Genomic DNA, 17869 nt, shown 5'->3' on the forward strand with positions numbered 1-17869 from the left:
CATACTTTGACTGCACTAGACAAGGCTTATGATGACCATGTCTAAGTTACGATCACCTCTCGAACAAATCTAAGATACAGTCATCGCATGCACGTGACTGTCATGATTCTCAAGTCTGTAGACTACTCTCGTACTATCGAAGTCGGGATTCAAGTATTACCGACCAAGCCTTCTAGGCTTCTTTGTAATGATCCTTACGAGTCAGTTCTATCGATTCCACACGTAGCCAATCGACCCACTAAGATCCTATAAACATCCCACATTTGTCGCTGATGAAATACGGCACTCATCAAATGAATGCGACTCTTAATGCAATGCTCAGTAGGAGTCTCGATGTCCAGTCTCGAAGCCCTCAACTTGGAACATTTCAAACCCAATCCTTGGCAGTTAGTTTCATGACCGCCATCCAATTCCGCAGTCCAACTGTTGTGTGGTTGTTAAAGTGGTCAGTGGGCATCTGTTGTGATGTCAAAGCAGTGTTTGACGTAATGTGATGAGGTATATCTTCACCCTTATAAAGGTTGTTTTGCTAGGAGAAATTTGTTTGACCTGTAATAAGTAGTAAGTCATTCGCGGATAAATATAGTTTTTCATTACGATATCTATTACTAATATATAAGAAAATTTTATGAATTTTGACTAATAGAGGGATTAAATTATTGAATGAAAATAAAAGATATTGTTACTAAATGTAATTTTTCAAACTACAAGCAGTTTATGTATAATTACATCAAATTTTAATAAAGGATTGTATAATCATCCCATTTATATAAAATGTCTGTAAAACTAAAAATATATAAGTATTAAAAAAAAGAGAAAACTTGCAGATAGAAACATATGTGGAAGGCGTGATTGGCTCTTCTTTTGATCTTGATCGACACCATTTTCACTTTGGAGTTACTTACATCGGTACTAAATTGAAGACACTTAACATTTTGAATGTCAGCCATATGATTGTATGAACGTTTCAGATTGTTATATGATTGTAGGTCAGCCATTTCAAGAGGTTATCAAGTAACAATCTCAGTGATGACAAATAGAGCGTGCATAGGTAATTCATGAGAAATCCAAATGTATGCAGTAAAGGAGCTTTGAAGGCCTTTCTTTACATCATTAGTCTTATTAAATTTTTGTACTATGATTAAGAATTTGCGCGCCAGCCCTCTCCCTGATAAAGAAAGTGATGACATTTTACTGTTCTTTAAACTTTATGAGCCTGAGAAAGGGGAGTTAAGGTATTTTTCTTGTTGCCTTGTTTCCCATGAGGTTCTATGTGGAGAAAATATCTATAGAAAAGATAGACACGAGTAATTCCCTGAAAAGTAAAGATAAAAGAATGGTATTGGCCTTTAATCTATTCTCATTTCATACCAGATATCCAGGAAGACTTTTTGTCAAGAGCTATGACAAGCCATCAGATATTCTAGAGAAGTTAAATCAACTTGTAGGGTATGCTTCTGATGAAAAGATAGAACTCTTCGAGGTTTGTTCCAATATATAAATGGAAGAGATAGTATTTGCTTATTTCTACATCCTCGTAACAATCCTAATAGAATGTTGTTAGCTGCAACTTAAAATGAAACCCACTTGCAACTTTTTTCATTAAATGGAGCTATTATTGCATCTGTCAAATGTCATGTAGATGAACATAACTCATGTTACATGCAATTTCTTTACAAGGGCTTAAAAATTGCTATGCATATGGAATACAATGCACATATTCATTTTAAATGGTGAAGACATCTTTCATAAAATGCACATATACTGTTTAAATGTTGAAGATATCTTTCACAAAATGCCCAAATATATTTTAAATGGTGAAGATATCTTCTGTTTTTTGCTTCTCAGGAGATAAAGTCTGAGCCCACAGTCATGTGTGCGTACATTGACACGGGAGTTACATTTACATCTACCAACGTATATGAAATCACAAGCACAAGTATCTTGTCAGGACAAAGATTGTATTTTGATAACATTCCGATTTCTTTTATTGCAGCTAGAGAATGGGGACATTGTCTTGTATCAAAGTCACTGCCTGCTCAAACAAGGAAGCTATTTCGTTGCCCGGATATTCCATCTTTCCTTAAATACCAACATAGCCTTCAAGTACGTTTTCATAAATATTGTGTTCATATTAATTAGTAATACTTATCTATATGCATTTGCATCCTAGGTAGAATCAGTATATTGTAGTTACAAGATATATGTTTCACATGTCATATTTCATCCTTATGTTGATCGTGTTGCTGGATTGTGGGAATATCTTTTCCTAAAGTATCAAACATAATCCATATTGGTCTAACTTGGACCTTTTCAGCATATAGTTCATTTCGATAGCTCATTAATGTTTTTCGAAATTGCCTCTTTCATAACTAGCAGTTCTTCATATTTGAGCTTTTCTTTAATGAAACACATCAGTCAGAAGATGTCCAATCCTCTTCTTCTGTTTCCCCTGGTTGCTTGTTGTTGAATTGCATATCGAGGAAGACAAACAAGGCAAAAACAATTTTGGAGGAAGAGGAGTTCTTCATTTCTGCAGTCTGTCTCTGTAAATTTTCTGTTACAATAAAAACGATGACTCACTTGACTTATATAAATACTGTCCACGTAAGCTAACTGCCAATGTAACAAACGAACCATATGGGCAATGAGTTGGCCAATGACAATTCGAATACATTACAAGGCAGGCCACATAAGTTACAGAACAAACAAAATAAAGAAGACGTGTTTCCCAAATGCGTTTTAATTAAAACGTTTCATCCAGCATCCAAAATGCCAATGTCTGCGTCTACTTCCTCAAGCTACTGCTGTTGCTGCTTAGATTGCTACTGCAAATGGAGATGATCAACTTTAACAGCCCCCCCACAAGTGCGACGGGGATCGAGAGAGACCAAGCCCAACTTGGAGGTAAGAAAAATGAACATCTGCAAGGGTAAAGCCTTTGTAAATACATCAACCAATTTCATAAAACCAGGAACAAAGGAAGGAGAAATAAAATAATCCTTGAAGGCATTTCGAACGAGATGACAGTCTAATTCAATGTGCTTCGTACGCTCGTGAAAGACCAGGTTAACTAGAATATGTAACACGGCCTTATTATCACAAAAATAAATCAATAGGCAGTGAGATAGGAATGTTGAAATCAGAGAGAATGTATGATATCCAATGAAGTTCACAAATAGTCGAAGCCAAACTCCTATATTCAGACTCAACAGTGGAATGAGAAACGGTGGACTACTTCTTGGTTTTCCACGACACCAACGCATCACCGAGGAAGATACAATATCGTGCGAGAGAACGCCTAGAGTCCGGGCAAGACGCCCAATCGGCGTCACAGAATGCACGAAGAGGCAAGGAATTACTAGTTGGGAACTACAGTCCTTTGGAGGGAGATCCCTTGAGATAACGAACCACATGCAATGCTGACTTGCAATGCTAGTCACAAGGTTGATTTAGGTACTCACTAAGCTGCTGTACTGAGTAGGAAATATCCGATCACGTGTAGCCAAGATGAAGTAATCAGCCAAGCAATCTTCATTAAGAATCAGAACGCGAGAAAATGGGACCAAAAGCTAGCAGCCAGCTTCAAACCAGAGGGAAATGGACTAGACGCAGATTTTGCTTGAGCCAACCCAGTGTCCTTGATAATGTCCATCGCATATTTTGTCTATGCCACATAAAGACCTAAAGCAATACGAGCGATTTCAAGTCCGAGAAAGTACCTTGCATCTCCCAAGACTTTACTTGTGAACAATTTGTGAAGATACCGCTTAACTTGATCAATATCATCAAGAGGGGGACCTGTAATGAGAATATCGTCTACATAGACGAGTAAAGCCATAAGACTCGAGCATGAAGGCTTGACAAATAAGCAGTGATCGTGGACAGATTGAGCAAATCCATAAGCAACAAGCTTCAAAGTGATCTCTACATTCCATTAGGTTGTATAAAGATCGCTGTAATTTCCACACCAAGTTGGGAGGAACATCATATCCTTTAGAGGGCAACATGAATATGTCTTCCTCAAGATAACCGTGTAGAAATGCATTGTTAATGTCTAACTGCTAAATAGGTGAAGCATGAGCAGCAGCAATGGCAAGAAAAATACGCACAGTCATAGACTTTTATTCTGGCGAAAAACTATCTGTATAGTCAATGCCCTCAATCTAATTGAAGCGCTTTGCTACCAAGAGTGCTTTGTACCTCTCCAATGATCCATCTGCACGTAGCTTAGTTTTGAAAACCCACTTACAACCGATGGTGCGTTTACCCGGCGGCAAAGGGGCGACTTTCCAGGTATGGTTGGCTTCTAAGGCCTGTAGCTCCGCATCCATGGCCTCTCTCCACTCCTTGTGTTGAACGGCTACAAACGAGTTGTATGCAGAGGTGTGTGTAAGAAGTGAGGATGAGTTTCTTGAGTAGAGCAAATAAAATCGTTCAACCAAGTAGGACATTGAGAAATTCTAGCAGAACGTTTGGGTAATGGCACTGGAGTAGGGGAAGAAGCTGGAGTAGGCAATGTTGGCTCAGAAGTAGGAATTGAGGCAAACACAGTATCAGGAAAAGAAACCAAATCATCAGCGGAAGGAGATAACATAGGAAGGGGACAAGAATGTGAGGTCTGTGTAACAAGAACAGAGTATGGAAATACCTTTTCATAGAACTGAATATCTCTAGACACAATGGCATGATTGTTATGTATGTCAAACAATTTATATCCTTTTTGGGGGATATCCCAAGAGAATGCACTTGAAGGCTCTGGGGTGAAATTTACTCCTATGGAGCTCAATATTTGTGGCATAACATAGGCTGGCGAAAATGCGAAGATGGTGATATGTGGGAGGATTACCAGTTAGTCGTTCAAAAGGAGCTTTGCATTGAAGAATCTTGGAAGGTGATCTATTTATGAAGTAGGTGGCAGTAAGAATGGAATCGCGCAGAATTTAAGGGGGAATGAGGCTTGAAGTAACAAAGCTCTAGTTATATCTAGGAGTTATCTGTGTTTCCGTTCTATTCTATTAGTTTGTTGAGGAGTGTAGGTGCAAGTGGTATGATGTATAATACCCATCTCTTGACAAAACAATAGACAATCTTTGTTCAAGAATTCAGAATCATTATCTGTTCTAATCACTTTAATATTCCTAGAGTGTAGAGTTTTAACTATAGAGAAGAACAACCTTAGGACAGAAATGTCTTGAGATTTTTTTTCAAGAGGTAAGTCCAAAGAGAACGGGAATTATCATCTAGGATAGTTAAAACATAGCTGCAGTTTGAGATTGTATAAGTAGTGTATGATCCCCAAATATCTAAGTGAAACAGATCAAAAGGAGCCTTGGATTGTGATTCACTCAGATTAAAAGAAGTTCTGCATTGCTTGGCTTTATGGCAAATATCACATGGATCAATAGGAATAATGGTAGAACAGTTAGGTAGTTGAATATGTTTCATTACGAGCAAGGGAATGTGCACCAATCTATGATGCTAAATTTGAGTGTTATAGTAAAAATCAGCAGAATTGGAAGAGGGTTACATAGTACAGAGGTGGGAGGAATACTGCATGAAATCTATCGCCTCAAAGAGAGTGGCTTTATTTGCTTCGTCCTGCAAGAGACACTTAGAAATAGTAAATCTAAAAAAATAAGAAGTATCACGACAAAGTTGACTGACGGATAATAGGTTCACAGAGAAAGAGGGAAGATATAGGACATGAGTAAGAGTGAGAAGCTCATTTAAACAAACTATGCCAATATACGTAGCAGCTTTGTAAGTGCCATATGGTATGTGTATGTGTATAGGTTGTGCAGGAGTTGTGAATGAGTGAAATAGTAGAAGGTTAGCAAAAATATGGTTCATAGCTCCAGTGTCTATAATCCAATAGTCCAAGTCAATCCCTGAAGGTCCAATGAGATCTGTCATCATCTCAGTCAATTGCTTAGTATCAGAGGTATCTGTAGACATTGGTTTCTCAGCAATTGCAGCAGCTGCAAAGGACTTGCAACTCACCACCTTCTTATTCTTATCACCCAAGGTTTTGTACCAATCTGGTACACCGTGAATTTGAAAGCAAGTATCCATCGCATGTCCAGTCCTGTGACAATGCATACAAGTCAGGTTCCGTTTGTTTACATAAGGTCTTCTTTCCTAGAGTTACATAATGGCACGACTCCAAGGCAGAAAGTTTGAACCATCCAACGGAGAAGAGGATAACGCCAAAATTCAATTTTCCAACAGATGGATGTATAGTGCCTCGCATTCCAGCTGTTCTGCCACTTTTATTCAAATTTTCCATAGCTCACCTAATCAATGTGGGTAAGTGATGCGTATCCGAGAGACCTTCATATAGAAGGCTCTGATACCATGTTGAATTGCATATCGAGGAAGACAAACAAGGCAAAAATAATTTTTGAGGAAGAGGAGTTCTTTGTTTCTGTAGACTGTCTCTGTAAATTTTTTGTTACAATAAAAACAATGACTCTCCTGACTTATATATATACCGTCCACGTACGCTAACTGGCAATGTAACAAACTAACCATATCGGCAATGATCTGGCCCAATGACAATTCGAATAAATGACAAGGCAGACCAAATAAGTAACAGAACAAACAGAATAAAGAAGACGTGTTTCCCAAATGCGATTTAATTAAAACGTCTCATCCAGCATCCAAAATGCCAATGTCTGCGTCTACGTCCTCATGTTACGTCTGTTGCTGGTTTAGCTACTGTTCCTGCTCAAATTGCTGCTGCAAATGGAGATGATCAACTTCAACACTTGTTTTGCAGGAATATTTTAAATATGTTGGGTGTTTCCTTGTTATTCTTTGACCTTGAACCAAAAAATCTTTTGAAGGAGGTTTCATTTGATGAGACTAAAAACCATGTACAAATTCAACTTTATTGCAATTTTTTGGTTATTCAAATGTAAAGAAATATGAAACCTCTCGTACTTTCCTCATTCCGTACCTAGACATGGATGAGCATGCAAGTCAAATAAGATGAACAACCCATTTATTGGACCGCCATATTAGACATTTGCGTGCTTTCATGCTCTCGAACTTATCTTTTATTTTTTCTCTACGTGCTCTCCTCCTTGAGATAGTCCCTTTTATCACATGCTCAGTGATGTGCTGCATATTGACTATTGTATAAGCTACTTAAAGATAACGTAGTTAAATTACTTTCCTAGCCCATATTATTTGTTTCATAAAAAAGTTTTACCTATTTGATGCAATTATTCGCTAAAAATTATAGAAAATATAAGACATGTACATTGTCTCTCCAAGAAAGCATGATTCATTCTGGAGTATAATGTTATATTCTTAGTGGAATTTTCTGTGATTCTAAATGAAGCCTAATTGATCTCTTTGTGGATCTTTGTATCTTGGTGGCTTTGTGGGTTTTTTGCATCCATGAGGGTTGTCGGCCGGTGGTGGCGCTTGGGCATTCGGTTGCCAGATCTGGCTCCTGAGCCGGTTACTTTACTGCTTTTCGTATTGCTATTTTTCTGTTATTCTTTCTTTATTCATTTATCTGAAATTATTGTATAAGGGTTTTCAAATACAAAATTATCTCTGTAGTTATTGTTTTATTTGGGTTCATCACTTTGTGGATAAATTCCTAACAAATCTCATCATATTATCTTCCATGATTCTTTGAAATTCCTCGCTCTTTCTATTTCTCCCTCTCTTGCTCCTTGTTTCTCGTTATCTTAGTGTGATGCCTATGTTTGTGTGATTTATTGCTCTTCGACTTCTCTTTTATTTTCTCTCTTTGCATTTATTCTCCTTGAAATGGTCCCTTTTGTCACATAGTCGATGTTGTGCCTCATATTGACTATTGTATACGTTAATTGCCGAAACAAAGTATAATTAATTACTTTCCTAGCCCGTATTATTTGTTTCACTACTAAAGGTTTTACCTATTGAAGTATTTTGGTATTTAATGCTATTATTTACTTAAAAATATACAAAATATAAAATTTGTACATTGTCACCTTCGAGAAACAATGAATCATACGGAGTATACTATTATCGAGTGATCTCATCATATTATCTTCCACGACTCTTGAAAATTTTTTCTCTTTCTCTTGCACCTGGTCTTGATTCCCATTATCTTAGTGTGCATGTGCGTGTTCATACTTGGACAGAATTAGTTACTCAATGTAGCCCATTTATAACATCTATTTCCTTTCAGTGGCCCCAAAATAATGGTTCTAAGTGTTAAAGTATTCTTTTTCCCCGTAACTACCTTCTTGTTAAAGCAATGATGTGATGCTTCTAACTTTCATGTAATATATCCTGACTTTTTTGGTTTGTAATTCTGCAGTTTATCCACTTTCGCTCCTTGGAAACGTCTGAAAAGGATGAATTTTGTTTACAACCGTGAGTTCAATAACAAACAGACTTTTAATTCTAGCGTGTAATTTCCTGTGTTATGTTAGGTAATATTGATCCACTTAGCATTGCTATTCAAATTTCACTAACTGTGAAGGTCAAAGCTTGATTCATATGATATTGTTGTTAATAGAGTAGCAAACCAACTTGGAGTTGATGATCTGTCCAAACTACGGCTTACGTTGCACAATATCTACTCTGAGCGACCAAAAGCTCATCCTATAAGATATCGATGAGTGGAAAACTTGTTAGAGATGCTGCCGCATTACGACCAAGTACGCATTAATTCAACTCTAAGTCGGGGTTCACTTGATGAGGGTGTAAAACTAACAAGTGCATACATATGCAAGACTTGCAAATTTATTATATATTTAGCAAACATTAAATATCTTATTTGTTTTCCATGTATAGCTGGAATACAGTATCAGGCTTCCAGAAGAAGGCACTGTGGGTGATGTGCTTGAGCATCTCAAGGAGAAGGAAATATAGCTGACATGTTATTACCGGGAGTGTGCGTGTGTGTGTTCCTAGAATTCTAAGATTTGTCATGTAACGCCCCCTACTCGCTACGTCAAATTATCATTGTTCCATCCTCTCTTTAATTAAAATTTGTGTTATAAGTAGTCTCTTCTTAACCTGTACAATAAATTCTCATTTAATATATATATCACAAAAGATAATAGATACTACGAAAAGTTTATATGTAACTCTGACTAAACGTCCTCATGTACATAACCTCAAGGAAAGTAGTACCACAACTTTAAACACCAACCCGATTAAAGACTATAATATTTAGCAATCCAAACAGCCAAAAACTCTGACTTCAGATGTCACGGCTGGCCCACCTAATAAAGAAGACAACACTGCTAAAAGTCCAATGTGGCTAATCAGTGTGACTTATTCCCTGAAAAGTACGTGGCAAGGAATGAGCTGCCTACTCAATAAGTATAGCTGATCAGTCTATATATATATACACAGACAAAGATTCAAATACATGCAGTCACACCGACAACAGTCATTTGTCAAATAGCAACATCAAATATAAGCAGTAATACATACTCACAACTGTAAATCAATCCACAACATAATATTCATTCATTATCATTTATTAGTTAAGGGCCCCAGTTATTCTAGCTGGAGTACATCAGTCAATGGTTTCGCCGGCCATCACCATATCATTACAACACAGGATACCCGTTCTATCTGATATCCCCACACTCTTTTACTCCAGGTGTGTAGCAATATAGCACAGGGCATCACAACAAACATAGTACCCCCACACCACCCTAGTGTGTAGCTAACAGCACAGGATATTCCCCACTGTCCCGGAATACCCCGGTACCCTACGCGCTATGGTACCTAGCTTAATTCAGATATTTCTCATATCACATTATTAATCACATTTTCATAAACCATTAACTGTGCTTCCACTAGGTAAGCATCATCTATTATTTCAATTCAAAATCATCATTCTACTCTTTATAATAATTACTTCCTCAATAATAGCTTCCGAATTAATTTCATACAACAATCAATTATATGATCACGTAATCATACCACTCTCACGTCCAACCATTACAAACATATGACACATAATAACAATTTCACCAATATTAGGATAATTTAACATCCACAACGAATTATATAAAGAATCAATATACGAAAGCCACGTATAATAATATAAAGCCAAGTCCATGATCGCATCCAAGAAACCAATATATATAATATATACAATACTACACACACACACACACACATATATATATATATATATATATCCAATTAGCTATACTTACCTTATATCTCAAAATGCTTCAATTTTACGAAGGACTGCTAAACCCTCTACTTTGTTGTCACGTCCTATAATAGAATGTTGTACGTATAATCAATATATTTAATTTACCAAATAATTCATAAGAATTCACTTAATCAAACCCCTCATATATTTATAACTATCATTTTTAATAACATTTGTAAATTATATTACCACTGAAACCTCATTTTCCCTCATTAGTAACATAATATTTCTAAAATATAACTTCCGAAATATTTCTATGAAATTTCTGTCAATTTATCGTTGTTATACAATTTAATTAAGCAATAATACATAGAATTATATATTTGGTTAATCATTCTGATGGAAATGTGTAAATTAGCTATAATGATAATTAAATCTAACAAATCAAATAATTTAATTGCCCAACTACATCATTTTTATAGCAATTGTGATATTTAATTTGACACTAATTTAAATAGCCAAAATCATAAAATACTCTGATTAAATAGTTCACCGCTCAATATAATCAACATTTAATAAATGAACTAATTAAATAATATAATTATATAAATTAATAAAAATTAAAACATAAATTCTTAACTTTCTGTTTCTTCATTGCCCGCAGTGAAAGATTGCAAATTCCTTAAAGTAGCAATTGTATTACATAATGTAAATCTTATATATATTATATGTAATGAGAGAGAGGAGAGAGGTGTGCGGTGGGCGGTGACCCCACTCTCATCCTCACCCTCATTTTTTTCACTATAGATATATATGTATATTACAATATATATAGTTATGTATATATATTATTATATATATAATATTAATATTATTTTATTTAATTAAACTTTTCTAAAATAACTTTCACGTCTCTCCTAATTTTCTTAGTTACTATAGCTTATCAGTCGAGCTCAATTACATTGATCCAACTCTGGTTTTAATTTTAGCTTTAGTCGGCTAAGCGACTTTCCTCCTGGAGTTCGGAATCAGCAAGAGAGAAAGAGAAGAGGGACGTATTTTTTGGCCAGGAAGTGGAATCAATCCCGTTCCAGAGCTCCTTGACTCCTCAAGATGTTAGCTTCGAGCTGCTTCTACGAATCAGCTCTCGCCGCCTCTTTCGGAGGGAAGGCAGGAACGGAGTGGGGGGTGTTAGGGTGGTCTCCCCCACAAAATCGCGACCAGAACTGTAGTACTCCTAAATGATTGGCGAAGCATGGGATTAACTAGAGCCAGACAATAATTTGTCCCCAAATATTATAACGAACTCCAATTTAATCCGTTCAAGTTTTATTATATCCCAAATTCAATCTATAATTTATTTACTAATTAAATCTAAATTTCTAGTAATTACCAATTAGTCTCCTAATTACGTGAAAAATTGTAAGGACGTCACACTTCTCCCCTCCTAATAAAAATTTCGTTCCTGAAATTTAACTAGCTTACCCGCTTAATGGAATAAATAGGGACATTTCTCTTTCATTTGCTCTTTAACCTCCCAAGTCGCCTCCCTCGGGGAATGATGACTCCATCTCACTTTTACCATTGGTATATCTTTATTTCTGAATTTCCATACGTTTTTATCCAAAATCTCTGCTGGCACCTCCACATATGTTAACTCTTCGGAAATCTCTATCTCCAAATATCGAATAATGTGACTAGGATTAGATCGATAACGTCGCAGCATCGAAACATGGAAACATCATGTGTTTGTGACAACTCTGCTGGCAATGCTAGTCGATATGCTAGTGGTCCGATTCTTTCAATAATTTCATACGGTCCAATATATCTCGGACGTAGCTTCCCTTGCCTGCCAAACCTCAGGATTCCCTTCCAAGGAGATATCTTCAGGAAAACCTTATCACCTACTTCATACTCCATCTCCCTTCGATATTGATCAACGTAACTTTTTTGTCGATCTTGTGTTGCCTTCAAGTACTTCTTAACTACTTGTATCTTTTCAACTATTTCTTGCACCAATTCAGGACCTTCTAGTTGTCTTAATCCTTCTATATCCCAACAAATCAGACTGCAATACCTTATTCCGTATAAAGCTTCATATGGAGGCATACCGATACTAGAGTGGAAACTATTATTATATGCAAACTCCATTAAAGGTAGATGATCATCCCAGTTGCCCTTAAACTCCATTGTACAAGCTCTCATCATATCTTCTAGGGTTTGAATCATTCTTTCTGACTGTCCATCTGTTTGAGGATGAAATGCGGTACTGAAATGCAACTTTGTGCCCAATGCCCTTTGTAAACCTTCACAAAAGCGTGAGGTAAATCGGGAATCTCTGTCTGACACAATCGATACAGGCACTCCATGTAATCTCACTATCTCGAAAATGTATAATCTAGCTAACTTATCCAGAGAATCAGTTATTCGTACCGGCAGGAAATGAGCAGATTTCGTCAACCTATCCACAATTACCCAAATAGTGTCGTGCTTTCTGAATGTACGTGGCAATCCCATGACAAAATTCATAGTGATCTTTTCCCACTTCCATTCTGGTATTGATAGAGGTCGAAGTTTACTTGCTGGTGCCTGATGTTCTGCTTTTACTTGCTGACATGTCATACATTTAGCCACAAATTCAGCCACATCCTTCTTCATCGTCTGCCACCAGTAGTAAGGTCTTATATTTCGATACATTTTTGTAGTACCATGGTGCATCGCATATGGTGCATTATGAGCTTCTCGTAAAATCGCTTCGCGTAACCCATCCGTATCTGGCACACAAACTCGTCCCCCATTAACTACCACCCCATCAATTCTTATCGAAAAATTTATTTTCCTACCTTGTTTTATCCTTTCCAACATCTGTAATAAGAAAGGATCTCGAGTCTGCGCTTCTTTGATTTGATCCACAAAGTCTAGCTTAAGTTGCAAGGCTGCCAATAAACCCGCTACCTGATCAACCTCCAATTTCATATTAATAGATTTCATCTCCAGTAGCAATGTCTGAGTGTGACTCCCCAGATTGGCTAATGTACTTGAACTCTTCCAACTTAAAGCATCTGCTACCACGTTTGCTTTCCCTGGATGGAAATCAATAGTGCAACCATAATCCTTCAGCAGTTCTATCCATCTCCTCTGTCTCAAATTCAATTCCTTCTGCGTCAAGATATATTTCAAACTTTTATGGTCAGTAAGAATCTGAAATTTTTTTCCGTATAAATAATGTCTCCAGATCTTCAGTGCATGCACAATCGCGGCCAACTCCAAGTCATGTGTAGGATAATTTAACTCATGGTTCCTTAATTGGCAGGATGCATAAGCAATTACCATTACGTTTTGCATTTAACACACATCCCAAGCCCTGTTTACATGCATTCGTATACACTATATATCCACCACTACCAGACGACAAAACCAAAACGGATTGGAGGTCAGCCTCTTCTTCAACTCATCAAAACTTTGTTGACACTGTTCTGTTCACCGAAATTCTACACCCTTTTTTAGCAACTTGGTCAGAGGACCGGCAATTATAGAGAAGCCCTCAACAAATCTCCTGTAATATCCAGCCAACCCTAAGAAGCTCCGGACTTCTGTGGAATTCTTTGGCACTCTGCATTCCATAATAGCCTTTACTTTGGAAGGATCAAGCAAAACTCCATCACCAGATATTACATGCCCAAGGAAAACCACCTGATTTACCCAAAATTCACATTTGCTTAACTTAGCATATAACTCCTTCTCTTTCAAATTCTATAACATTATCCTTAGATGTTGGTCATGCTCTTCTCTACTCTTCGAGTATACCAAGATGTCATCTATAAAAACAATAACAAAGTGATCCAAATATTCCTGAAATGTACGGTTCATCAATGCCATGAACGCCGCTGGTGCATTTGTTAACCCAAAGGGCATCACCAAGAACTCATAATGACCATAATGAGTACGGAAAGTTGTATTCGGTATGTCTTTCTCTGCTATCCTCAACTGCCAATACCTAGACGTCAAATCGATATTTGAAAATATTCTAGCTCCCTTTAACTGGTCTAGCAGGTCATCAATCCTCAGCAATGGATGTTTATTCTTCACTGTTACCCTATTTAATTGACGGTAATTGATGCATAACCTCATACTCTCATCTTTCCTCTTCACAAACAGCACTGGTGCTCCCCACGGCGAAGTACTCGGCCTGATAAACCCTTTTCCCCATCAATTCTTTGATTTACTTTTTGAGCTCACGTAATTCCACTGGGGCCATTCTATTCGGCGCAATAGAAATTGGGGAAATTCCTGGGAGAATTTCTGTAGCGAAATCCACTTCCCTATGCGGTGGCAAGCCTGGTGAATCGTCAGGGAATACTTTAGGGAAGTCTCTCAGTATCGGGATTTCCTCCAATGTGGGGTTAACCCTTTCGGTATCTACCATATGGGCTAAATATGCTTCAGAACCCTCTATCATCTTGCCTCTATGGCTGATATTACACAAACCAGTACTACCTGACAATCCCCCACGAATATTACTTTTGATTCACTGGAACATTTGATCTTTTTATAATAATTAACTATTGCTTTATGTTGCGCTAACCAATCCATCCCCAAAATCACATCAAACTCCTTCAAATCTAGCACTACAAGGTCTACAGGTAAATTTACATCTCCAGTCGTAATCCGTTCAAGTTTTATTATATCACAAATTCAATGTATAATTTATTTACTAATTAAATCTAAATTCTTAGTAATTACCAATTAGTCTCCCAATTACCTGAAAAATTATACGGACGGTACATGTCGCATAACATAGCGTTTATGATTTTTAACTGTTGCAATGATTATGTCAAACAGGTGAAACTTTCTCATCCAAATCCAGAGCTTAGGTTGCTGGAAGTATTATCGTGCAAGATCTATAAGGTCCTGAATTATTGCATCTTCTTTTTGTTTCATTCATTAGTTTCGTAATATTAATATCAAAATAATATTCTTCTAAAATTTTACTTAATAATCCAACATCAATAGTTAAATTCAATTTATTTTACGCTGAAAAATCTTGTATGGGTTGACTACACACAAATTGGACGTGTCGGAGATATGCACTCTGACTTGGAAGTTGAGTCTCAGAACTTGCTAGGTTTTTGTATTTTGCCCATGTGGCCTTCACTTAGTAAATTGTATATTGTGTTTCCAAAAGGATGTTAGAAATTCCTTAGGTCTTCCCTTCTATGCTTATTTTTTAAGTCGCTGAAACTCCAAGTTCGTACAGATATATCCTAATAGTGATAAGATCGCAGCAATAAATGACAATCGTTGGACTTTACGAGCAGAGGAGGTCTGTTTCTATCTCTATACATATGTGTGTCTATGTATATATATGCTTTCATTTTTCAGGTGGTAAACATAACAAAAAATATCTAGCTAATTGCTTTCCATGTTAGTATTGTGTCTTTGATAGGCTACAACCCTTTTTCCTTTAAAATTGGCTTCCCCATATGTTCATCTTTGATATCAACAATTTCTCCACTTTTATAATTTCTCATTACAGATTCCAGAGGAAGAGAAATTTCTTGGCCCATGTAAATGTTTGATTCATGTGTGTCACTTCATGCATGAGGATGCTCAGAACCAGACGGTAGTATTTTCAGTTTGTTACTTCATAGTTTTCCTCATATATTTGTGCTCGTTCTACCTCTCTATTTCAACTGCAAGTGCATCTCTTTCATTTTCTTCCTTTTAAATCTTATATATTCATTTTGCTTATGGCAGCAAATTAAAACTCTTGGAGAGCCATTTTTATTGATGATCAATGATGGTGAAACTTTGTCTTGTATCAAGGTTCGTGTGTAGAACAAGTTGCAAGTACAAGATTTGGAATTTTCGAAGGTATTCTAGCCCGAGCCTAATTGTTACAATCACTTTAAATGAAGATGATGGTATGAGGCTTATGTGGTTAGGCATGCTACAACTTCTACTTTCTGCTTTAATCTTCTCGATTTTATGAAGTGGAGATTTGCTTTTGTGTCGCATAATCAAGCAGAATACTTGGTGAACTCAGATACTTTGTTCAACCAGGTATCTATACCTTGTTTTATTTTCATTTTTTTTTAATATATTTGATTTTGTTGCTCGATGTTGATAATCTTGCCGAAAGTTTTGCATAAAACCTAACACTATCTTTGTTTTCATTTTTAACTTATTTTGATGTGTTTTGTAGAGATAGAGAGAGAAAAATAAAGATAAATAAGTATGTGTTAGAGATAGTGTGTATGTTTAGATTTGTTTTTGGAGATAATATAAAATAAGAATTGTATGTTTGGTGTTATTTAGTAGGAGACAAAAACTAATGTTCATTATCAAATCATGTCTCTTTTATACATATTTATATATATGTATGATTATGTATATAATTTTTTTAGTTGTAGGGCCTATAATTAGTGTAGACTTATTTTGACAAAAAACAAATGAAGCACTATTTCAAAACATCTCAAAACACCACCAAAACTTTCAAAATAAATCAAGGCAAATATTTTCCATGTTTTGGCCCATCTCGCAGATGAAGCAAAATGGAAACCAAATATTATGTAAAAATTCCATTTCATGCTACATGTCCTTTTATTTATCTACTGAACAATAAGTTGATTGCTATATTATGAGCCCTGACCATTACGTGCAAAAAGAAAACTTAATATGGCATGCTATAGAGCACAAGACGTACCTTAGTTGCTCCAAAAAAAAAAAATAAAGCATGCAACGTACTGAGTTTATGAATTCATGACATATATTTGTTTTATATCTGCAGTTGCAGTGATATGTTTGTGTTTTCTATAAGAATAGTTCTAACTAAGATCTACAATGACCTCTTCTTTTCAGTATCGCACCTCACATAACAAGCCTTTGAGGATATACAATTAGGAGTATGGCCGCCAGTGGGGTCCTTACATAGCCAAATCTTGAAAAATCATAAGTAAAATATAAGGGAAAATGCAAGCAACCCCTTGTGATATCACAAATGAGCAAATTACCCCCTTATGAGAAAACAAATAGCGATTTGACTCGCAATAATTTTTCTAGTACACGTGTCTGTGTCCTTTGTTGTAAGGGAGTAGTACTCCTTGTTTAATGTTGCTCTATTTGTAAGGGAGTTGTACTCCTTGTTTATGGCTTTGTTAGAAATTCTAGGGAGGTAGCTCTCCCCGCTGTAACTATTTTGTGCATTTTAATATAGAAGGACAGGGGACTCCGAAAGGCTCCCCCCAGCTCTAGGTGGTTTTCGTACAATTTTTTTTTTCCTTTATCCTGGTCTAGTTCGGGTTTATTTTGTGTGACCCGAATTTTTGTCCCGAACAAGGGTATTTTTTTTTTTTCACAGTAAAGGTATAAATGATTATGCCATTGCCCAACATGTGTCATGTTGTACATCTTCATCCTGGTTGCTTCAGTCATCAGCAGCTTATTTTTCCAGATTAACATCCACTTTTTTCAAATAAGCTTTCTGCGAACTCAGTGCTCTTTCCTGTCATGGAGTTTAACTGGAACGATCCATTCATTTTGTTTGAGAAAATCTTGAATGGATACTTGGTTTTGTCCATCTCTGTGAGACAGACCCATATCCCCAAGCTCTCCTAGTAGAGATACTATCTTCATTAATGGCTGATACCAAGAGAGCTTCTCCTGAGGCAGATTTGATCTAGTCGAAAGCTACCATATTTGGCCTCTGCAGCTTCATAAAATCAAATGCCAGATGAGACC

This window comes from Sesamum indicum, linkage group LG13 (genome assembly GCF_026168435.1).
Source record: "Sesamum indicum cultivar Baizhima isolate 11 linkage group LG13, ASM2616843v1, whole genome shotgun sequence".
Taxonomy (NCBI): Eukaryota; Viridiplantae; Streptophyta; class Magnoliopsida; order Lamiales; family Pedaliaceae; genus Sesamum; species Sesamum indicum.